The sequence below is a fragment of the Lissotriton helveticus genome (genome assembly GCF_964261635.1).
Source record: "Lissotriton helveticus chromosome 3_1 unlocalized genomic scaffold, aLisHel1.1 SUPER_3_unloc_1, whole genome shotgun sequence".
Lineage (NCBI taxonomy): Eukaryota > Metazoa > Chordata > Amphibia > Caudata > Salamandridae > Lissotriton > Lissotriton helveticus.
In genome coordinates this window covers 3,137,652-3,163,886 of record NW_027611740.1, presented here as the reverse complement: position 1 = coordinate 3,163,886, position 26,235 = coordinate 3,137,652, and positions in this window count along the sequence as shown.

Sequence of the window (26,235 nt, the reverse complement as noted above, 5' to 3'; positions counted from 1 at the left end):
CATGCACTTTTAACCATTCCACAAACCTTGTGTTTAGGGCCACAGGAAGCATGAAAATCACTTTAAACATGCTAATTTTAGCTCTAAAACTAATAATCCACCTACAAATGTGAACTGACATTCAAAAATAAAACATTTGAAAATGGACAATTTTTCACCTTTCTGAAGCATGACGTAATGGGGGGGGTGTTATCTCTTTTGTCAAAGATCAGCTGTTTTTGCTTGAACATTAAATGCCTCCAAATGGTATTTAATTCACTTCCCGGGCCCCTGGAAGCATGAAAATCACTTTAAACATGCTAATTTTAGCTCTAAAACTAATAATTCACCTACAAATGTGAACTGCCATTCAAAAATAAAACATTTGAAAATGGACAATTTTTCACCTTTCTGAAGCATGACGTAATGGGGGGGTGTTATCTCTTTTGTCAAAAATCAGCCATTTTTGCTTGAACATTAAATGCCTCCAAATGGTATTTAATTCACTTCCCGGGCCCCTGGAAGCATGAAAATCACTTTAAACATGCTAATTTTAGCTCTAAAACTAATAATCCACCTACAAATGTGAACTGACGTTCAAAAATAAAACATTTGAAAACGGACCATTTTTCACCTTTCTGAAGAATGACGTAATGGGGGGGTGTTATCTCTTTTGTCAAAAATCAGCCGTTTTTGCTTGAACATTAAATGCCTCCAAATGGTATTTAATTCACTTCCCGGGGTGAAGAAACACTTTTTGAGACCTCAGAGGGGGCAAATTGGCCATTTTCATGCACTTTTAACCATTCCACAAATCTTGTGTTTAGAGCCCCTGGAAGCATGAAAATCACTTTAAATATGCTAATTTTAGCTCTAAAACTAATAATCCACCTTAAATGTGAACTGACGTTCAAAAATAAAACATTTGAAAACGGACCATTTTTCACCTTTCTGAAGAATTACTTAATGGGGGGGTGTTATCTCTTTTGTCAAAAATCAGCTGTTTTTGCTTGAACATTAAATGCCTCCAAATGGTATTTAATTCACTTCCCGGGGTGAAGAAACACTTTTTGAGACCTCAGAGTGAGCAAATTGGCCATTTTCATGCACTTTTAACCATTCCACAAACTTTGTGTTTAGGGCCACAGGAAGCATGAAAATCACTTTAAACATGCTAATTTTAGCTCTAAAACTAATAATTCACCTACAAATGTGAACTGACATTCAAAAATAAAACATTTGAAAATGGACAATTTTTCACCTTTCTGAAGCATGACGTAATGGGGGGGTGTTATCTCTTTTGTCAAAGATCAGCTGTTTTTGCTTGAACATTAAATGCCTCCAAATGGTATTTAATTCACTTCCCGGGCCCCTGGAAGCATGAAAATCACTTTAAACATGCTAATTTTAGCTCTAAAACTAATAATCCACCTACAAATGTGAACTGACGTTCAAAAATAAAACATTTGAAAACGGACCATTTTTCACCTTTCTGAAGAATGACGTAATGGGGGGGTGTTATCTCTTTTGTCAAAAATCAGCCGTTTTTGCTTGAACATTAAATGCCTCCAAATGGTATTTAATTCACTTCCTGGGGTGAAGAAACACTTTTTGAGACCTCAGAGTGGGCAAATTGGCCATTTTCATGCACTTTTAACCATTCCACAAATCTTGTGTTTAGAGCCCCTGGAAGCATGAAAATCACTTTAAATATGCTAATTTTAGCTCTAAAACTAATAATCCACCTACAAATGTGAACTGACGTTCAAAAATAAAACATTTGAAAACGGACCATTTTTCACCTTTCTGAAGAATTACTTAATGGGGGGGTGTTATCTCTTTTGTCAAAAATCAGCTGTTTTTGCTTGAACATTAAATGCCTCCAAATGGTATTTAATTCACTTCCCGGGGTGAAGAAACACTTTTTGAGACCTCAGAGTGAGCAAATTGGCCATTTTCATGCACTTTTAACCATTCCACAAACTTCGTGTTTAGGGCCACAGGAAGCATGAAAATCACTTTAAACATGCTAATTTTAGCTCTAAAACTAATAATTCACCTACAAATGTGAACTGACATTCAAAAATAAAACATTTGAAAATGGACAATTTTTCACCTTTCTGAAGCATGACGTAATGGGGGGGTGTTATCTCTTTTGTCAAAAATCAGCCGTTTTTGCTTGAACATTAAATGCCTCCAAATGGTATTTAATTCACTTCCCGGGGTGAAGAAACACTTTTTGAGACCTCAGAGTGAGCAAATTGGCCATTTTCATGCACTTTTAACCATTCCACAAACTTTGTGTTTAGGGCCACAGGAAGCATGAAAATCACTTTAAACATGCTAATTTTAGCTCTAAAACTAATAATTCACCTACAAATGTGAACTGACATTCAAAAATAAAACATTTGAAAATGGACCATTTTTCACCTTTCTGAAGCATGACTTAATGGGGGGGTGTTATCTCTTTTGTCAAAAATCAGCCGTTTTTGCTTGAACATTAAATGCCTCCAAATGGTATTTAATTCACTTCCCGGGCCCCTGGAAGCATGAAAATCACTTTAAACATGCTAATTTTAGCTCTAAAACTAATAATCCACCTACAAATGTGAACTGACCTTCAAAAATAAAACATTTGAAAACTGACCATTTTTCACTTTTCTGAAGCATTACGTAATGGGGGGGTGTTATCCCTTTTGTCAAAAATCAGCTGTTTTTGCTTGAACATTAAATGCCTCCAAATGGTATTTAATTCACTTCCCGGGGTGAAGAAACACTTTTTGAGACCTCAGAGTGAGCAAATTGGCCATTTTCATGAACTTTTAACCATTCCACAAATCTTGTGTTTTGAGCCCCTGGAAGCATGAAAATCACTTTAAACATGCTAATTTTAGCTCTAAAACTAATAATCCACCTACAAATGTGAACTGACGTTCAAAAATAAAAAATTTGAAAACAGACAATTTTTCACCTTTCTGAAGAATTACGTAATGGGGGGGTGTTATCTCTTTTGTCAAAAATCAGCTGTTTTTGCTTGAACATTAAATTCCTCCAAATGGTATTTAATTCACTTCCCGGGGTGAAGAAACTCTTTTTGAGACCTCAGAGTGAGCAAATTGGCCATTTTCATGCACTTTTAACCATTCCACAAACCTTGTGTTTAGGGCCACAGGAAGCATGAAAATCACTGTAAACATGCTAATTTTAGCTCTAAAACTAATAATCCACCTACAAATGTGAACTGACATTAAAAAAAACATTTGAAAACGGACAATTTTTCACCTTTCTGAAGAATGACGTAATGGGGGGGTGTTATCTCTTTTGTCAAAAATCTGCTGTTTTTGATTGAACATTAAATGCCTACAAATGGTATTTAATTCACTTCCCGGGGTGAAGAAACACTTTTTGAGACCTCAGAGTGAGCAAATTGGCCATTTTCATGCACTTTTAACCATTCCACAAATCTTGTGTTCTGAGCCCCTGGAAGCATGAAAATCACTTTAAACATGCTAATTTTAGCTCTAAAACGAATAATCCTCCTACAAATGTGAACTGACGTTCAAAAATAAAACATTTGAAAACGGACCATTTTTCACCTTTCTGAAGAATGACGTAATGGGGGGGTGTTATCTCTTTTGTCAAAAATCAGCCGTTTTTGCTTGAACAGTAAATGCCTCCAAATGGTATTTAATTCACTTCCCGGGGTGAAGAAACACTTTTTGAGACCTCAGAGTGAGCAAATTGGCCATTTTCATGCACTTTTAACCATTCCACAAACCTTGTGTTTAGGGCCACAGGAAGCATGAAAATCACTTTAAACATGCTAATTTTAGCTCTAAAACTAATAATCCACCTACAAATGTGAACTGACATTAAAAAAAACCATTTGAAAAAAGGACAATTTTTCACCTTTCTGAAGCATGACGTAATGGGAGGTGTTATCTCTTTTGTCAAAAATCTGCTGTTTTTGATTGAACATTAAATGCCTCCAAATGGTATTTAATTCACTTCCCGGGGTGAAGAAACACTTTTTGAGACCTCAGAGTGAGCAAATTGGCCATTTTCATGCACTTTTAACCATTCCACAAATCTTGTGTTTAGAGCCCCTGGAAGCATGAAAATCACTTTACCCATGATAATTTTAGCTCTAAAACTAATAATCCACCTACAAATGTGAACTGACGTTCAAAAATAAAACATTTGAAAACGGACCATTTTTCACCTTTCTGAAGAATGACGTAATGGGGGGGTGTTATCTCTTTTGTCAAAAATCAGCCGTTTTTGCTTGAACATTAAATGCCTCCAAATGGTATTTAATTCACTTCCCGGGGTGAAGAAACACTTTTTGAGACCTCAGAGTGAGCAAATTGGCCATTTTCATGCACTTTTAACCATTCCACAAATCTTGTGTTTAGAGCCCCTGGAAGCATGAAAATCACTTTAAATATGCTAATTTTAGCTCTAAAACTAATAATCCACCTACAAATGTGAACTGACATTCAAAAATAAAACATTTGAAAACAGACAATTTTTCACCTTTCTGAAGAATTACGTAATGGGGGGGTGTTATCTCTTTTGTCAAAAATCAGCTGTTTTTGATTGAACATGAAATGCCTCCAAATGGTATTTAATTCACTTCCTGGGGTGAAGAAACACTTTTTGAGACCTCAGAGTGAGCAAATTGGCCATTTTCATGCACTTTTAACCATTCCACAAATCTTGTGTTTAGAGCCCCTGGAAGCATGAAAATCACTTTAAACATGCTAATTTTTTTAGCTCTAAAACTGATGATCCACCTACAAATGTGAACTGACATTCAAAAATAAAACATTTGAAAACGGACAATTTTTCACCTTTCTGAAGCATCAAGTAATGGGGGGGTGTTATCTCTTTTGTCAAAAATCCGCCGTTTTTGCTTGAACATTAAATGCCTCCAAATTGTATTTAATTCACTTCCCGGGGTGAAGAAACACTTTTTGAGACCTCAGAGTGAGCAAATTGGCCATTTTCATGCACTTTTAACCATTCCACAAATCATGTGTTTAGAGCCCCTGGAAGCATGAAAATCACTTTAAACATGCTAATTTTAGCTCTAAAACTAATCCACCTACAAATGTGAACTGACATTAAAAACAAAAACATTTGAAAACGGACAATTTTTCACCTTTCTGAAGAATGACGTAATGGGGGGGTGTTATCTCTTTTGTCAAAGATCAGCTGTTTTTGCTTGAACATTAAATGCCTCCAAATGGTATTTAATTCACTTCCCGGGGTGAAGAAACACTTTTTGAGACCTCAGAGTGAGCAAATTGGCCATTTTCATGCACTTTTAACCATTCCACAAACCTTGTGTTTAGGGCCACAGGAAGCATGAAAATCACTTTAAACATGCTAATTTTAGCTCTAAAACTAATAATCCACCTACAAATGTGAACTGACATTCAAAAATAAAACATTTGAAAACGGACAATTTTTCACCTTTCTGAAGCATGACGTAATGGGAGGTGTTATCTCTTTTGTCAAAAATCAGCTGTTTTTGATTGAACATTAAATGCCTCCAAATGGTATTTAATTCACTTCCCGGGGTGAAGAAACACTTTTTGAGACCTCAGAGTGAGCAAATTGGCCATTTTCATGCACTTTTAACCATTCCACAAATCTTGTGTTTAGAGCCCCTGGAAGCATGAAAATCACTTTAAACATGCTAATTTTTAGCTCTAAAACTAATAATCCACCTACAAATGTGAACTGACGTTCAAAAATAAAACATTTGAAAACGGACCATTTTTCACCTTTCTGAAGAATGACGTAATGGGGGGGGTGTTATCTCTTTTGTCAAAAATCAGCCGTTTTTGCTTGAACATTAAATGCCTCCAAATGGTATTTAATTCACTTCCCAGGGTGAAGAAACACTTTTTGAGACCTCAGAGGGAGCAAATTGGCCATTTTCATGCACTTTTAACCATTCCACAAATCTTGTGTTTAGAGCCCCTGGAAGCATGAACATCACTTTAAATATGCTAATTTTAGCTCTAAAACTAATAATCCACCTACAAATGTGAACTGACATTCAAAAATAAAACATTTGAAAACAAACAATTTTTCACCTTTCTGAAGAATTACGTAATGGGGGGTGTTATCTCCTTTGTCAAAAATCAGCTGTTTTTGCTTGAACATTAAATGCCTCCAAATGGTATTTAATTCACTTCCCGGGGTGAAGAAACACTTTTTGAGACCTCAGAGTGAGCAAATTGGCAATTTTCATGCACTTTTAACCATTCCACAAATCTTGTGTTTAGAGCCCCTGGAAGCATGAAAATCACTTTAAACATGCTAATTTTAGCTCTAAAACTAATAATCCACCTACAAATGTGAACTGACGTTCAAAAATAAAACATTTGGAAACGGACCATTTTTCACCTTTCTGAAGAATGACGTAATGGGGGGGTGTTATCTCTTTTGTCAAAAATCTGCTGTTTTTGATTGAACATTAAATGCCTACAAATGGTATTTAATTCACTTCCCGGGGTGAAGAAACACTTTTTGAGACCTCAGAGTGAGCAAATTGGCCATTTTCATGCACTTTTAACCATTCCACAAATCTTGTGTTTAGAGCCCCTGGAAGCATGAAAATCACTTTAAACATGCTAATTTTAGCTCTAAAACTAATAATCCACCTACAAATGTGAACTGACATTCAAAAATAAAACATTTGAAAATGGACAATTTTTCACCTTTCTGAAGCATGACGTAATGGGGGGGTGTTATCTCTTTTGTCAAAGATCAGCTGTTTTTGCTTGAACATTAAATGCCTCCAAATGGTATTTAATTCACTTCCCGGGCCCCTGGAAGCATGAAAATCACTTTAAACATGCTAATTTTAGCTCTAAAACTAATAATTCACCTACAAATGTGAACTGCCATTCAAAAATAAAACATTTGAAAATGGACAATTTTTCACCTTTCTGAAGCATGACGTAATGGGGGGGTGTTATCTCTTTTGTCAAAAATCAGCCATTTTTGCTTGAACATTAAATGCCTCCAAATGGTATTTAATTCACTTCCCGGGCCCCTGGAAGCATGAAAATCACTTTAAACATGCTAATTTTAGCTCTAAAACTAATAATCCACCTACAAATGTGAACTGACGTTCAAAAATAAAACATTTGAAAACGGACCATTTTTCACCTTTCTGAAGAATGACGTAATGGGGGGGTGTTATCTCTTTTGTCAAAAATCAGCCGTTTTTGCTTGAACATTAAATGCCTCCAAATGGTATTTAATTCACTTCCCGGGGTGAAGAAACACTTTTTGAGACCTCAGAGGGGGCAAATTGGCCATTTTCATGCACTTTTAACCATTCCACAAATCTTGTGTTTAGAGCCCCTGGAAGCATGAAAATCACTTTAAATATGCTAATTTTAGCTCTAAAACTAATAATCCACCTTAAATGTGAACTGACGTTCAAAAATAAAACATTTGAAAACGGACCATTTTTCACCTTTCTGAAGAATTACTTAATGGGGGGGTGTTATCTCTTTTGTCAAAAATCAGCTGTTTTTGCTTGAACATTAAATGCCTCCAAATGGTATTTAATTCACTTCCCGGGGTGAAGAAACACTTTTTGAGACCTCAGAGTGAGCAAATTGGCCATTTTCATGCACTTTTAACCATTCCACAAACTTTGTGTTTAGGGCCACTGGAAGCATGAAAATCACTTTAAACATGCTAATTTTAGCTCTAAAACTAATAATTCACCTACAAATGTGAACTGACATTCAAAAATAAAACATTTGAAAATGGACAATTTTTCACCTTTCTGAAGCATGACTTAATGGGGGGGTGTTATCTCTTTTGTCAAAAATCAGCCGTTTTTGCTTGAACATTAAATGCCTCCAAATGGTATTTAATTCACTTCCCGGGCCCCTGGAAGCATGAAAATCACTTTAAACATGCTAATTTTAGATCTAAAACTAATAATCCACCTACAAATGTGAACTGACCTTCAAAAATAAAACATTTGAAAACTGACCATTTTTCACCTTTCTGAAGCATTACGTAATGGGGGGGTGTTATCCCTTTTGTCAAAAATCAGCTGTTTTTGCTTGAACATTAAATGCCTCCAAATGGTATTTAATTCACTTCCCGGGGTGAAGAAACACTTTTTGAGACCTCAGAGTGAGCAAATTGGCCATTTTCATGAACTTTTAACCATTCCACAAATCTTGTGTTTTGAGCCCCTGGAAGCATGAAAATCACTTTAAACGTGCTAATTTTAGCTCTAAAACTAATAATCCACCTACAAATGTGAACTGACGTTCAAAAATAAAAAATTTGAAAACAGACAATTTTTCACCTTTCTGAAGAATTACGTAATGGGGGGGTGTTATCTCTTTTGTCAAAAATCAGCTGTTTTTGCTTGAACATTAAATGCCTCCAAATGGTATTTAATTCACTTCCCGGGGTGAAGAAACACTTTTTGAGACCTCAGAGTGAGCAAATTGGCCATTTTCATGCACTTTTAACCATTCCACAAATCTTGTGTTTAGAGCCCCTGGAAGCATGAAAATCACTTTAAACATGCTAATTTTAGCTCTAAAACTAATAATCCACCTACAAATGTGAACTGACGTTCAAAAATAAAACATTTGAAAACGGACCATTTTTCACCTTTCTGAAGAATGACGTAATGGGGGGGTGTTATCTCTTTTGTCAAAGATCAGCTGTTTTTGCTTGAACATTAAATGCCTCCAAATGGTATTTAATTCACTTCCCGGGGTGAAGAAACACTTTTTGAGACCTCAGAGTGAGCAAATTGGCCATTTTCATGCACTTTTAACCATTCCACAAACTTTGTGTTTAGGGCCACAGGAAGCATGAAAATCACTTTAAACATGCTAATTTTAGCTCTAAAACTAATAATTCACCTACAAATGTGAACTGACATTCAAAAATAAAACATTTGAAAATGGACAATTTTTCACCTTTCTGAAGCATGACGTAATGGGGGGGTGTTATCTCTTTTGTCAAAGATCAGCTGTTTTTGCTTGAACATTAAATGCCTCCAAATGGTATTTAATTCACTTCCCGGGCCCCTGGAAGCATGAAAATCACTTTAAACATGCTAATTTTAGCTCTAAAACTAATAATCCACCTACAAATGTGAACTGACGTTCAAAAATAAAACATTTGAAAACGGCCCATTTTTCACCTTTCTGAAGAATGACGTAATGGGGGGGTGTTATCTCTTTTGTCAAAAATCAGCCGTTTTTGCTTGAACATTAAATGCCTCCAAATGGTATTTAATTCACTTCCTGGGGTGAAGAAACACTTTTTGAGACCTCAGAGTGGGCAAATTGGCCATTTTCATGCACTTTTAACCATTCCACAAATCTTGTGTTTAGAGCCCCTGGAAGCATGAAAATCACTTTAAATATGCTAATTTTAGCTCTAAAACTAATAATCCACCTACAAATGTGAACTGACGTTCAAAAATAAAACATTTGAAAACGGACCATTTTTCACCTTTCTGAAGAATTACTTAATGGGGGGGTGTTATCTCTTTTGTCAAAAATCAGCTGTTTTTGCTTGAACATTAAATGCCTCCAAATGGTATTTAATTCACTTCCCGGGGTGAAGAAACACTTTTTGAGACCTCAGAGTGAGCAAATTGGCCATTTTCATGCACTTTTAACCATTCCACAAACTTCGTGTTTAGGGCCACAGGAAGCATGAAAATCACTTTAAACATGCTAATTTTAGCTCTAAAACTAATAATTCACCTACAAATGTGAACTGACATTCAAAAATAAAACATTTGAAAATGGACAATTTTTCACCTTTCTGAAGCATGACGTAATGGGGGGGTGTTATCTCTTTTGTCAAAAATCAGCCGTTTTTGCTTGAACATTAAATGCCTCCAAATGGTATTTAATTCACTTCCCGGGCCCCTGGAAGCATGAAAATCACTTTAAACATGCTAATTTTAGCTCTAAAACTAATAATCCACCTACAAATGTGAACTGACGTTCAAAAATAAAACATTTGAAAACGGACCATTTTTCACCTTTCTGAAGAATGACGTAATGGGGGGGTGTTATCTCTTTTGTCAAAAATCAGCCGTTTTTGCTTGAACATTAAATGCCTCCAAATGGTATTTAATTCACTTCCCGGGGTGAAGAAACACTTTTTGAGACCTCAGAGTGAGCAAATTGGCCATTTTCATGCACTTTTAACCATTCCACAAACTTTGTGTTTAGGGCCACAGGAAGCATGAAAATCACTTTAAACATGCTAATTTTAGCTCTAAAACTAATAATTCACCTACAAATGTGAACTGACATTCAAAAATAAAACATTTGAAAATGGACCATTTTTCACCTTTCTGAAGCATGACTTAATGGGGGGGTGTTATCTCTTTTGTCAAAAATCAGCCGTTTTTGCTTGAACATTAAATGCCTCCAAATGGTATTTAATTCACTTCCCGGGCCCCTGGAAGCATGAAAATCACTTTAAACATGCTAATTTTAGCTCTAAAACTAATAATCCACCTACAAATGTGAACTGACCTTCAAAAATAAAACATTTGAAAACTGACCATTTTTCACCTTTCTGAAGCATTACGTAATGGGGGGGTGTTATCCCTTTTGTCAAAAATCAGCTGTTTTTGCTTGAACATTAAATGCCTCCAAATGGTATTTAATTCACTTCCCGGGGTGAAGAAACACTTTTTGAGACCTCAGAGTGAGCAAATTGGCCATTTTCATGAACTTTTAACCATTCCACAAATCTTGTGTTTTGAGCCCCTGGAAGCATGAAAATCACTTTAAACATGCTAATTTTAGCTCTAAAACTAATAATCCACCTACAAATGTGAACTGACGTTCAAAAATAAAAAATTTGAAAACAGACAATTTTTCACCTTTCTGAAGAATTACGTAATGGGGGGGTGTTATCTCTTTTGTCAAAAATCAGCTGTTTTTGCTTGAACATTAAATGCCTCCAAATGGTATTTAATTCACTTCCCGGGGTGAAGAAACTCTTTTTGAGACCTCAGAGTGAGCAAATTGGCCATTTTCATGCACTTTTAACCATTCCACAAACCTTGTGTTTAGGGCCACAGGAAGCATGAAAATCACTGTAAACATGCTAATTTTAGCTCTAAAACTAATAATCCACCTACAAATGTGAACTGACATTAAAAAAAACATTTGAAAACGGACAATTTTTCACCTTTCTGAAGAATGACGTAATGGGGGGGTGTTATCTCTTTTGTCAAAAATCTGCTGTTTTTGATTGAACATTAAATGCCTACAAATGGTATTTAATTCACTTCCCGGGGTGAAGAAACACTTTTTGAGACCTCAGAGTGAGCAAATTGGCCATTTTCATGCACTTTTAACCATTCCACAAATCTTGTGTTCTGAGCCCCTGGAAGCATGAAAATCACTTTAAACATGCTAATTTTAGCTCTAAAACTAATAATCCTCCTACAAATGTGAACTGACGTTCAAAAATAAAACATTTGAAAACGGACCATTTTTCACCTTTCTGAAGAATGACGTAATGGGGGGGTGTTATCTCTTTTGTCAAAAATCAGCCGTTTTTGCTTGAACAGTAAATGCCTCCAAATGGTATTTAATTCACTTCCCGGGGTGAAGAAACACTTTTTGAGACCTCAGAGTGAGCAAATTGGCCATTTTCATGCACTTTTAACCATTCCACAAACCTTGTGTTTAGGGCCACAGGAAGCATGAAAATCACTTTAAACATGCTAATTTTAGCTCTAAAACTAATAATCCACCTACAAATGTGAACTGACATTAAAAAAAACCATTTGAAAAAAGGACAATTTTTCACCTTTCTGAAGCATGACGTAATGGGAGGTGTTATCTCTTTTGTCAAAAATCAGCTGTTTTTGATTGAACATTAAATGCCTCCAAATGGTATTTAATTCACTTCCCGGGGTGAAGAAACACTTTTTGAGACCTCAGAGTGAGCAAATTGGCCATTTTCATGCACTTTTAACCATTCCACAAATCTTGTGTTTAGAGCCCCTGGAAGCATGAAAATCACTTTACCCATGATAATTTTAGCTCTAAAACTAATAATCCACCTACAAATGTGAACTGACGTTCAAAAATAAAACATTTGAAAACGGACCATTTTTCACCTTTCTGAAGAATGACGTAATGGGGGGGTGTTATCTCTTTTGTCAAAAATCAGCCGTTTTTGCTTGAACATTAAATGCCTCCAAATGGTATTTAATTCACTTCCCGGGGTGAAGAAACACTTTTTGAGACCTCAGAGTGAGCAAATTGGCCATTTTCATGCACTTTTAACCATTCCACAAATCTTGTGTTTAGAGCCCCTGGAAGCATGAAAATCACTTTAAATATGCTCATTTTAGCTCTAAAACTAATAATCCACCTACAAATGTGAACTGACATTCAAAAATAAAACATTTGAAAACAGACAATTTTTCACCTTTCTGAAGAATTACGTAATGGGGGGGTGTTATCTCTTTTGTCAAAAATCAGCTGTTTTTGATTGAACATGAAATGCCTCCAAATGGTATTTAATTCACTTCCTGGGGTGAAGAAACACTTTTTGAGACCTCAGAGTGAGCAAATTGGCCATTTTCATGCACTTTTAACCATTCCACAAATCTTGTGTTTAGAGCCCCTGGAAGCATGAAAATCACTTTAAACATGCTAATTTTTTTAGCTCTAAAACTGATGATCCACCTACAAATGTGAACTGACATTCAAAAATAAAACATTTGCAAACGGACAATTTTTCACCTTTCTGAAGCATCAAGTAATGGGGGGGTGTTATCTCTTTTGTCAAAAATCCGCCGTTTTTGCTTGAACATTAAATGCCTCCAAATTGTATTTAATTCACTTCCCGGGGTGAAGAAACACTTTTTGAGACCTCAGAGTGAGAAAATTGGCCATTTTCATGCACTTTTAACCATTCCACAAATCTTGTGTTTAGAGCCCCTGGAAGCATGAAAATCACTTTAAACATGCTAATTTTAGCTCTAAAACTAATAATTCACCTACAAATGTGAACTGCCATTCAAAAATAAAACATTTGAAAATGGACAATTTTTCACCTTTCTGAAGCATGACGTAATGGGGGGGTGTTATCTCTTTTGTCAAAAATCAGCCATTTTTGCTTGAACATTAAATGCCTCCAAATGGTATTTAATTCACTTCCCGGGCCCCTGGAAGCATGAAAATCACTTTAAACATGCTAATTTTAGCTCTAAAACTAATAATCCACCTACAAATGTGAACTGACGTTCAAAAATAAAACATTTGAAAACGGACCATTTTTCACCTTTCTGAAGAATGACGTAATGGGGGGGTGTTATCTCTTTTGTCAAAAATCAGCCGTTTTTGCTTGAACATTAAATGCCTCCAAATGGTATTTAATTCACTTCCCGGGGTGAAGAAACACTTTTTGAGACCTCAGAGGGGGCAAATTGGCCATTTTCATGCACTTTTAACCATTCCACAAATCTTGTGTTTAGAGCCCCTGGAAGCATGAAAATCACTTTAAATATGCTAATTTTAGCTCTAAAACTAATAATCCACCTTAAATGTGAACTGACGTTCAAAAATAAAACATTTGAAAACGGACCATTTTTCACCTTTCTGAAGAATTACTTAATGGGGGGGTGTTATCTCTTTTGTCAAAAATCAGCTGTTTTTGCTTGAACATTAAATGCCTCCAAATGGTATTTAATTCACTTCCCGGGGTGAAGAAACACTTTTTGAGACCTCAGAGTGAGCAAATTGGCCATTTTCATGCACTTTTAACCATTCCACAAACTTTGTGTTTAGGGCCACTGGAAGCATGAAAATCACTTTAAACATGCTAATTTTAGCTCTAAAACTAATAATTCACCTACAAATGTGAACTGACATTCAAAAATAAAACATTTGAAAATGGACAATTTTTCACCTTTCTGAAGCATGACTTAATGGGGGGGTGTTATCTCTTTTGTCAAAAATCAGCCGTTTTTGCTTGAACATTAAATGCCTCCAAATGGTATTTAATTCACTTCCCGGGCCCCTGGAAGCATGAAAATCACTTTAAACATGCTAATTTTAGATCTAAAACTAATAATCCACCTACAAATGTGAACTGACCTTCAAAAATAAAACATTTGAAAACTGACCATTTTTCACCTTTCTGAAGCATTACGTAATGGGGGGGTGTTATCCCTTTTGTCAAAAATCAGCTGTTTTTGCTTGAACATTAAATGCCTCCAAATGGTATTTAATTCACTTCCCGGGGTGAAGAAACACTTTTTGAGACCTCAGAGTGAGCAAATTGGCCATTTTCATGAACTTTTAACCATTCCACAAATCTTGTGTTTTGAGCCCCTGGAAGCATGAAAATCACTTTAAACGTGCTAATTTTAGCTCTAAAACTAATAATCCACCTACAAATATGAACTGACGTTCAAAAATAAAAAATTTGAAAACAGACAATTTTTCACCTTTCTGAAGAATTACGTAATGGGGGGGTGTTATCTCTTTTGTCAAAAATCAGCTGTTTTTGCTTGAACATTAAATGCCTCCAAATGGTATTTAATTCACTTCCCGGGGTGAAGAAACACTTTTTGAGACCTCAGAGTGAGCAAATTGGCCATTTTCATGCACTTTTAACCATTCCACAAATCTTGTGTTTAGAGCCCCTGGAAGCATGAAAATCACTTTAAACATGCTAATTTTAGCTCTAAAACTAATAATCCACCTACAAATGTGAACTGACGTTCAAAAATAAAACATTTGAAAACGGACCATTTTTCACCTTTCTGAAGAATGACGTAATGGGGGGGTGTTATCTCTTTTGTCAAAGATCAGCTGTTTTTGCTTGAACATTAAATGCCTCCAAATGGTATTTAATTCACTTCCCGGGGTGAAGAAACACTTTTTGAGACCTCAGAGTGAGCAAATTGGCCATTTTCATGCACTTTTAACCATTCCACAAACTTTGTGTTTAGGGCCACAGGAAGCATGAAAATCACTTTAAACATGCTAATTTTAGCTCTAAAACTAATAATCCACCTACAAATGTGAACTGACGTTCAAAAATAAAACATTTGAAAACGGCCCATTTTTCACCTTTCTGAAGAATGACGTAATGGGGGGGTGTTATCTCTTTTGTCAAAAATCAGCCGTTTTTGCTTGAACATTAAATGCCTCCAAATGGTATTTAATTCACTTCCTGGGGTGAAGAAACACTTTTTGAGACCTCAGAGTGGGCAAATTGGCCATTTTCATGCACTTTTAACCATTCCACAAATCTTGTGTTTAGAGCCCCTGGAAGCATGAAAATCACTTTAAATATGCTAATTTTAGCTCTAAAACTAATAATCCACCTACAAATGTGAACTGACGTTCAAAAATAAAACATTTGAAAACGGACCATTTTTCACCTTTCTGAAGAATTACTTAATGGGGGGGTGTTATCTCTTTTGTCAAAAATCAGCTGTTTTTGCTTGAACATTAAATGCCTCCAAATGGTATTTAATTCACTTCCCGGGGTGAAGAAACACTTTTTGAGACCTCAGAGTGAGCAAATTGGCCATTTTCATGCACTTTTAACCATTCCACAAACTTCGTGTTTAGGGCCACAGGAAGCATGAAAATCACTTTAAACATGCTAATTTTAGCTCTAAAACTAATAATTCACCTACAAATGTGAACTGACATTCAAAAATAAAACATTTGAAAATGGACAATTTTTCACCTTTCTGAAGCATGACGTAATGGGGGGGTGTTATCTCTTTTGTCAAAAATCAGCCGTTTTTGCTTGAACATTAAATGCCTCCAAATGGTATTTAATTCACTTCCCGGGCCCCTGGAAGCATGAAAATCACTTTAAACATGCTAATTTTAGCTCTAAAACTAATAATCCACCTACAAATGTGAACTGACGTTCAAAAATAAAACATTTGAAAACGGACCATTTTTCACCTTTCTGAAGAATGACGTAATGGGGGGGTGTTATCTCTTTTGTCAAAAATCAGCCGTTTTTGCTTGAACATTAAATGCCTCCAAATGGTATTTAATTCACTTCCCGGGGTGAAGAAACACTTTTTGAGACCTCAGAGTGAGCAAATTGGCCATTTTCATGCACTTTTAACCATTCCACAAACTTTGTGTTTAGGGCCACAGGAAGCATGAAAATCACTTTAAACATGCTAATTTTAGCTCTAAAACTAATAATTCACCTACAAATGTGAACTGACATTCAAAAATAAAACATTTGAAAATGGACCATTTTTCACCTTTCTGAAGCATGACTTAATGGGGGGGTGTTATCTCTTTTGTCAAAAATCAGCCGTTTTTGCTTGAACATTAAATGCCTCCAAATGGTATTTAATTCACTTCCCGGGCCCCTGGAAGCATGAAAATCACTTTAAACATGCTAATTTTAGCTCTAAAACTAATAATCCACCTACAAATGTGAACTGACCTTCAAAAATAAAACATTTGAAAACTGACCATTTTTCACCTTTCTGAAGCATTACGTAATGGGGGGGTGTTATCCCTTTTGTCAAAAATCAGCTGTTTTTGCTTGAACATTAAATGCCTCCAAATGGTATTTAATTCACTTCCCGGGGTGAAGAAACACTTTTTGAGACCTCAGAGTGAGCAAATTGGCCATTTTCATGAACTTTTAACCATTCCACAAATCTTGTGTTTTGAGCCCCTGGAAGCATGAAAATCACTTTAAACATGCTAATTTTAGCTCTAAAACTAATAATCCACCTACAAATGTGAACTGACGTTCAAAAATAAAAAATTTGAAAACAGACAATTTTTCACCTTTCTGAAGAATTACGTAATGGGGGGGTGTTATCTCTTTTGTCAAAAATCAGCTGTTTTTGCTTGAACATTAAATGCCTCCAAATGGTATTTAATTCACTTCCCGGGGTGAAGAAACTCTTTTTGAGACCTCAGAGTGAGCAAATTGGCCATTTTCATGCACTTTTAACCATTCCACAAACCTTGTGTTTAGGGCCACAGGAAGCATGAAAATCACTGTAAACATGCTAATTTTAGCTCTAAAACTAATAATCCACCTACAAATGTGAACTGACATTAAAAAAAACATTTGAAAACGGACAATTTTTCACCTTTCTGAAGAATGACGTAATGGGGGGTGTTATCTCTTTTGTCAAAAATCTGCTGTTTTTGATTGAACATTAAATGCCTACAAATGGTATTTAATTCACTTCCCGGGGTGAAGAAACACTTTTTGAGACCTCAGAGTGAGCAAATTGGCCATTTTCATGCACTTTTAACCATTCCACAAATCTTGTGTTCTGAGCCCCTGGAAGCATGAAAATCACTTTAAACATGCTAATTTTAGCTCTAAAACTAATAATCCTCCTACAAATGTGAACTGACGTTCAAAAATAAAACATTTGAAAACGGACCATTTTTCACCTTTCTGAAGAATGACGTAATGGGGGGGTGTTATCTCTTTTGTCAAAAATCAGCCGTTTTTGCTTGAACAGTAAATGCCTCCAAATGGTATTTAATTCACTTCCCGGGGTGAAGAAACACTTTTTGAGACCTCAGAGTGAGCAAATTGGCCATTTTCATGCACTTTTAACCATTCCACAAACCTTGTGTTTAGGGCCACAGGAAGCATGAAAATCACTTTAAACATGCTAATTTTAGCTCTAAAACTAATAATTCACCTACAAATGTGAACTGACATTAAAAAAAACCATTTGAAAAAAGGACAATTTTTCACCTTTCTGAAGCATGACGTAATGGGAGGTGTTATCTCTTTTGTCAAAAATCAGCTGTTTTTGATTGAACATTAAATGCCTCCAAATGGTATTTAATTCACTTCCCGGGGTGAAGAAACACTTTTTGAGACCTCAGAGTGAGCAAATTGGCCATTTTCATGCACTTTTAACCATTCCACAAATCTTGTGTTTAGAGCCCCTGGAAGCATGAAAATCACTTTACCCATGATAATTTTAGCTCTAAAACTAATAATCCACCTACAAATGTGAACTGACGTTCAAAAATAAAACATTTGAAAACGGACCATTTTTCACCTTTCTGAAGAATGACGTAATGGGGGGGTGTTATCTCTTTTGTCAAAAATCAGCCGTTTTTGCTTGAACATTAAATGCCTCCAAATGGTATTTAATTCACTTCCCGGGGTGAAGAAACACTTTTTGAGACCTCAGAGTGAGCAAATTGGCCATTTTCATGCACTTTTAACCATTCCACAAATCTTGTGTTTAGAGCCCCTGGAAGCATGAAAATCACTTTAAATATGCTCATTTTAGCTCTAAAACTAATAATCCACCTACAAATGTGAACTGACATTCAAAAATAAAACATTTGAAAACAGACAATTTTTCACCTTTCTGAAGAATTACGTAATGGGGGGGTGTTATCTCTTTTGTCAAAAATCAGCTGTTTTTGATTGAACATGAAATGCCTCCAAATGGTATTTAATTCACTTCCTGGGGTGAAGAAACACTTTTTGAGACCTCAGAGTGAGCAAATTGGCCATTTTCATGCACTTTTAACCATTCCACAAATCTTGTGTTTAGAGCCCCTGGAAGCATGAAAATCACTTTAAACATGCTAATTTTTTTAGCTCTAAAACTGATGATCCACCTACAAATGTGAACTGACATTCAAAAATAAAACATTTGAAAACGGACAATTTTTCACCTTTCTGAAGCATCAAGTAATGGGGGGGTGTTATCTCTTTTGTCAAAAATCCGCCGTTTTTGCTTGAACATTAAATGCCTCCAAATTGTATTTAATTCACTTCCCGGGGTGAAGAAACACTTTTTGAGACCTCAGAGTGAGCAAATTGGCCATTTTCATGCACTTTTAACCATTCCACAAATCTTGTGTTTAGAGCCCCTGGAAGCATGAAAATCACTTTAAACATGCTAATTTTAGCTCTAAAACTAATAATTCACCTACAAATGTGAACTGCCATTCAAAAATAAAACATTTGAAAATGGACAATTTTTCACCTTTCTGAAGCATGACGTAATGGGGGGGTGTTATCTCTTTTGTCAAAAATCAGCCATTTTTGCTTGAACATTAAATGCCTCCAAATGGTATTTAATTCACTTCCCGGGCCCCTGGAAGCATGAAAATCACTTTAAACATGCTAATTTTAGCTCTAAAACTAATAATCCACCTACAAATGTGAACTGACGTTCAAAAATAAAACATTTGAAAACGGACCATTTTTCACCTTTCTGAAGAATGACGTAATGGGGGGGTGTTATCTCTTTTGTCAAAAATCAGCCGTTTTTGCTTGAACATTAAATGCCTCCAAATGGTATTTAATTCACTTCCCGGGGTGAAGAAACACTTTTTGAGACCTCAGAGGGGGCAAATTGGCCATTTTCATGCACTTTTAACCATTCCACAAATCTTGTGTTTAGAGCCCCTGGAAGCATGAAAATCACTTTAAATATGCTAATTTTAGCTCTAAAACTAATAATCCACCTTAAATGTGAACTGACGTTCAAAAATAAAACATTTGAAAACGGACCATTTTTCACCTTTCTGAAGAATTACTTAATGGGGGGGGTGTTATCTCTTTTGTCAAAAATCAGCTGTTTTTGCTTGAACATTAAATGCCTCCAAATGGTATTTAATTCACTTCCCGGGGTGAAGAAACACTTTTTGAGACCTCAGAGTGAGCAAATTGGCCATTTTCATGCACTTTTAACCATTCCACAAACTTTGTGTTTAGGGCCACTGGAAGCATGAAAATCACTTTAAACATGCTAATTTTAGCTCTAAAACTAATAATTCACCTACAAATGTGAACTGACATTCAAAAATAAAACATTTGAAAATGGACAATTTTTCACCTTTCTGAAGCATGACTTAATGGGGGGGTGTTATCTCTTTTGTCAAAAATCAGCCGTTTTTGCTTGAACATTAAATGCCTCCAAATGGTATTTAATTCACTTCCCGGGCCCCTGGAAGCATGAAAATCACTTTAAACATGCTAATTTTAGATCTAAAACTAATAATCCACCTACAAATGTGAACTGACCTTCAAAAATAAAACATTTGAAAACTGACCATTTTTCACCTTTCTGAAGCATTACGTAATGGGGGGGTGTTATCCCTTTTGTCAAAAATCAGCTGTTTTTGCTTGAACATTAAATGCCTCCAAATGGTATTTAATTCACTTCCCGGGGTGAAGAAACACTTTTTGAGACCTCAGAGTGAGCAAATTGGCCATTTTCATGAACTTTTAACCATTCCACAAATCTTGTGTTTTGAGCCCCTGGAAGCATGAAAATCACTTTAAACGTGCTAATTTTAGCTCTAAAACTAATAATCCACCTACAAATGTGAACTGACGTTCAAAAATAAAAAATTTGAAAACAGACAATTTTTCACCTTTCTGAAGAATTACGTAATGGGGGGGTGTTATCTCTTTTGTCAAAAATCTGCTGTTTTTGCTTGAACATTAAATGCCTCCAAATGGTATTTAATTCACTTCCCGGGGTGAAGAAACACTTTTTGAGACCTCAGAGTGAGCAAATTGGCCATTTTCATGCACTTTTAACCATTCCACAAATCTTGTGTTTAGAGCCCCTGGAAGCATGAAAATCACTTTAAACATGCTAATTTTAGCTCTAAAACTAATAATCCACCTACAAATGTGAACTGACGTTCAAAAATAAAACATTTGAAAACGGACCATTTTTCACCTTTCTGAAGAATGACGTAATGGGGGGGTGTTATCTCTTTTGTCAAAGATCAGCTGTTTTTGCTTGAACATTAAATGCCTCCAAATGGTATTTAATTCACTTCCCGGGGTGAAGAAACACTTTTTGAGACCTCAGAGTGAGCAAATTGGCCATTTTCATGCACTTTTAACCATTCCACAAACTTTGTGTTTAGGGCCACAGGAAGCATGAAAATCACTTTAAACATGCTAATTTTAGCTCTAAAACTAATAATTCACCTACAAATGTGAACTGACATTCAAAAATAAAACATTTGAAAATGGACAATTTTTCACCTTTCTGAAGCATGACGTAATGGGGGGGTGTTATCTCTTTTGTCAAAGATCAGCTGTTTTTGCTTGAACATTAAATGCCTCCAAATGGTATTTAATTCACTTCCCGGGCCCCTGGAAGCATGAAAATCACTTTAAACATGCTAATTTTAGCTCTAAAACTAATAATCCACCTACAAATGTGAACTGACGTTCAAAAATAAAACATTTGAAAACGGACCATTTTTCACCTTTCTGAAGAATGACGTAATGGGGGGGTGTTATCTCTTTTGTCAAAAATCAGCCGTTTTTGCTTGAACATTAAATGCCTCCAAATGGTATTTAATTCACTTCCTGGGGTGAAGAAACACTTTTTGAGACCTCAGAGTGGGCAAATTGGCCATTTTCATGCACTTTTAACCATTCCACAAATCTTGTGTTTAGAGCCCCTGGAAGCATGAAAATCACTTTAAATATGCTAATTTTAGCTCTAAAACTAATAATCCACCTACAAATGTGAACTGACGTTCAAAAATAAAACATTTGAAAACGGACCATTTTTCACCTTTCTGAAGAATTACTTAATGGGGGGGTGTTATCTCTTTTGTCAAAAATCAGCTGTTTTTGCTTGAACATTAAATGCCTCCAAATGGTATTTAATTCACTTCCCGGGGTGAAGAAACACTTTTTGAGACCTCAGAGTGAGCAAATTGGCCATTTTCATGCACTTTTAACCATTCCACAAACTTCGTGTTTAGGGCCACAGGAAGCATGAAAATCACTTTAAACATGCTAATTTTAGCTCTAAAACTAATAATTCACCTACAAATGTGAACTGACATTCAAAAATAAAACATTTGAAAATGGACAATTTTTCACCTTTCTGAAGCATGACGTAATGGGGGGGTGTTATCTCTTTTGTCAAAAATCAGCCGTTTTTGCTTGAACATTAAATGCCTCCAAATGGTATTTAATTCACTTCCCGGGCCCCTGGAAGCATGAAAATCACTTTAAACATGCTAATTTTAGCTCTAAAACTAATAATCCACCTACAAATGTGAACTGACGTTCAAAAATAAAACATTTGAAAACGGACCATTTTTCACCTTTCTGAAGAATGACGTAATGGGGGGGTGTTATCTCTTTTGTCAAAAATCAGCCGTTTTTGCTTGAACATTAAATGCCTCCAAATGGTATTTAATTCACTTCCCGGGGTGAAGAAACACTTTTTGAGACCTCAGAGTGAGCAAATTGGCCATTTTCATGCACTTTTAACCATTCCACAAACTTTGTGTTTAGGGCCACAGGAAGCATGAAAATCACTTTAAACATGCTAATTTTAGCTCTAAAACTAATAATTCACCTACAAATGTGAACTGACATTCAAAAATAAAACATTTGAAAATGGACCATTTTTCACCTTTCTGAAGCATGACTTAATGGGGGGGTGTTATCCCTTTTGTCAAAAATCAGCTGTTTTTGCTTGAACATTAAATGCATCCAAATGGTATTTAATTCACTTCCCGGGGTGAAGAAACACTTTTTGAGACCTCAGAGTGAGCAAATTGGCCATTTTCATGAACTTTTAACCATTCCACAAATCTTGTGTTTTGAGCCCCTGGAAGCATGAAAATCAATTTAAACATGCTAATTTTAGCTCTAAAACTAATAATCCACCTACAAATGTGAACTGACGTTCAAAAATAAAAAATTTGAAAACAGACAATTTTTCACCTTTCTGAAGAATTACGTAATGGGGGGGTGTTATCTCTTTTGTCAAAAATCAGCTGTTTTTGCTTGAACATTAAATGCCTCCAAATGGTATTTAATTCACTTCCCGGGGTGAAGAAACTCTTTTTGAGACCTCAGAGTGAGCAAATTGGCCATTTTCATGCACTTTTAACCATTCCACAAACCTTGTGTTTAGGGCCACAGGAAGCATGAAAATCACTGTAAACATGCTAATTTTAGCTCTAAAACTAATAATCCACCTACAAATGTGAACTGACATTAAAAAAAACATTTGAAAACGGACAATTTTTCACCTTTCTGAAGAATGACGTAATGGGGGGGTGTTATCTCTTTTGTCAAAAATCTGCTGTTTTTGATTGAACATTAAATGCCTACAAATGGTATTTAATTCACTTCCCGGGGTGAAGAAACACTTTTTGAGACCTCAGAGTGAGCAAATTGGCCATTTTCATGCACTTTTAACCATTCCACAAATCTTGTGTTCTGAGCCCCTGGAAGCATGAAAATCACTTTAAACATGCTAATTTTAGCTCTAAAACTAATAATCCTCCTACAAATGTGAACTGACGTTCAAAAATAAAACATTTGAAAACGGACCATTTTTCACCTTTCTGAAGAATGACGTAATGGGGGGGTGTTATCTCTTTTGTCAAAAATCAGCCGTTTTTGCTTGAACAGTAAATGCCTCCAAATGGTATTTAATTCACTTCCCGGGGTGAAGAAACACTTTTTGAGACCTCAGAGTGAGCAAATTGGCCATTTTCATGCACTTTTAACCATTCCACAAACCTTGTGTTTAGGGCCACAGGAAGCATGAAAATCACTTTAAACATGCTAATTTTAGCTCTAAAACTAATAATCCACCTACAAATGTGAACTGACATTAAAAAAAACCATTTGAAAAAAGGACAATTTTTCACCTTTCTGAAGCATGACGTAATGGAAGGTGTGATCTCTTTTGTCAAAAATCAGCTGTTTTTGATTGAACATTAAATGCCTCCAAATGGTATTTAATTCACTTCCCGGGGTGAAGAAACACTTTTTGAGACCTCAGAGTGAGCAAATTGGCCATTTTCATGAACTTTTACCCATTCCACAAATCTTGTGTTTAGAGCCCCTGGAAGCATGAAAATCACTTTACCCATGATAATTTTAGCTCTAAAACTAATAATCCACCTACAAATGTGAACTGACGTTCAAAAATAAAACATTTGAAAACGGACCATTTTTCACCTTTCTGAAGAATGACGTAATGGGGGGGTGTTATCTCTTTTGTCAAAAATCAGCCGTTTTTGCTTGAACATTAAATGCCTCCAAATGGTATTTAATTCACTTCCCGGGGTGAAGAAACACTTTTTGAGACCTCAGAGTGAGCAAATTGGCCATTTTCATGCACTTTTAACCATTCCACAAATCTTGTGTTTAGAGCCCCTGGAAGCATGAAAATCACTTTAAATATGCTCATTTTAGCTCTAAAACTAATAATCCACCTACAAATGTGAACTGACATTCAAAAATAAAACATTTGAAAACAGACAATTTTTCACCTTTCTGAAGAATTACGTAATGGGGGGGTGTTATCTCTTTTGTCAAAAATCAGCTGTTTTTGATTGAACATGAAATGCCTCCAAATGGTATTTAATTCACTTCCTGGGGTGAAGAAACACTTTTTGAGACCTCAGAGTGAGCAAATTGGCCATTTTCATGCACTTTTAACCATTCCACAAATCTTGTGTTTAGAGCCCCTGGAAGCATGAAAATCACTTTAAACATGCTAATTTTTTTAGCTCTAAAACTGATGATCCACCTACAAATGTGAACTGACATTCAAAAATAAAACATTTGAAAACGGACAATTTTTCACCTTTCTGAAGCATCAAGTAATGGGGGGGTGTTATCTCTTTTGTCAAAAATCCGCCGTTTTTGCTTGAACATTAAATGCCTCCAAATTGTATTTAATTCACTTCCCGGGGTGAAGAAACACTTTTTGAGACCTCAGAGTGAGCAAATTGGCCATTTTCATGCACTTTTAACCATTCCACAAATCTTGTGTTTAGAGCCCCTGGAAGCATGAAAATCACTTTAAACATGCTAATTTTAGCTCTAAAACTAATCCACCTACAAATGTGAACTGACATTAAAAACAAAAACATTTGAAAACGGACAATTTTTCACCTTTCTGAAGAATGACGTAATGGGGGGGTGTTATCTCTTTTGTCAAAGATCAGCTGTTTTTGCTTGAACATTAAATGCCTCCAAATGGTATTTAATTCACTTCCCGGGGTGAAGAAACACTTTTTGAGACCTCAGAGTGAGCAAATTGGCCATTTTCATGCACTTTTAACCATTCCACAAACCTTGTGTTTAGGGCCACAGGAAGCATGAAAATCACTTTAAACATGCTAATTTTAGCTCTAAAACTAATAATCCACCTACAAATGTGAACTGACATTCAAAAATAAAACATTTGAAAACGGACAATTTTTCACCTTTCTGAAGCATGACGTAATGGGAGGTGTTATCTCGTTTGTCAAAAATCAGCTGTTTTTGATTGAACATTAAATGCCTCCAAATGGTATTTAATTCACTTCCCGGGGTGAAGAAACACTTTTTGAGACCTCAGAGTGAGCAAATTGGCCATTTTCATGCACTTTTAACCATTCCACAAATCTTGTGTTTAGAGCCCCTGGACGCATGAAAATCACTTTAAACATGCTAATTTTAGCTCTAAAACTAATAATCCACCTACAAATGTGAACTGACGTTCAAAAATAAAACATTTGAAAACGGACCATTTTTCACCTTTCTGAAGAATGACGTAATGGGGGGGGTGTTATCTCTTTTGTCAAAAATCAGCCGTTTTTGCTTGAACATTAAATGCCTCCAAATGGTATTTAATTCACTTCCCAGGGTGAAGAAACACTTTTTGAGACCTCAGAGTGAGCAAATTGGCCATTTTCATGCACTTTTAACCATTCCACAAATCTTGTGTTTAGAGCCCCTGGAAGCATGAACATCACTTTAAATATGCTAATTTTAGCTCTAAAACTAATAATCCACCTACAAATGTGAACTGACATTCAAAAATAAAACATTTGAAAACAAACAATTTTTCACCTTTCTGAAGAATTACGTAATGGGGGGTGTTATCTCCTTTGTCAAAAATCAGCTGTTTTTGCTTGAACATTAAATGCCTCCAAATGGTATTTAATTCACTTCCCGGGGTGAAGAAACACTTTTTGAGACCTCAGAGTGAGCAAATTGGCCATTTTCATGCACTTTTAACCATTCCACAAATCTTGTGTTTAGAGCCCCTGGAAGCATGAAAATCACTTTAAACATGCTAATTTTAGCTCTAAAACTAATAATCCACCTACAAATGTGAACTGACGTTCAAAAATAAAACATTTGGAAACGGACCATTTTTCACCTTTCTGAAGAATGACGTAATGGGGGGGT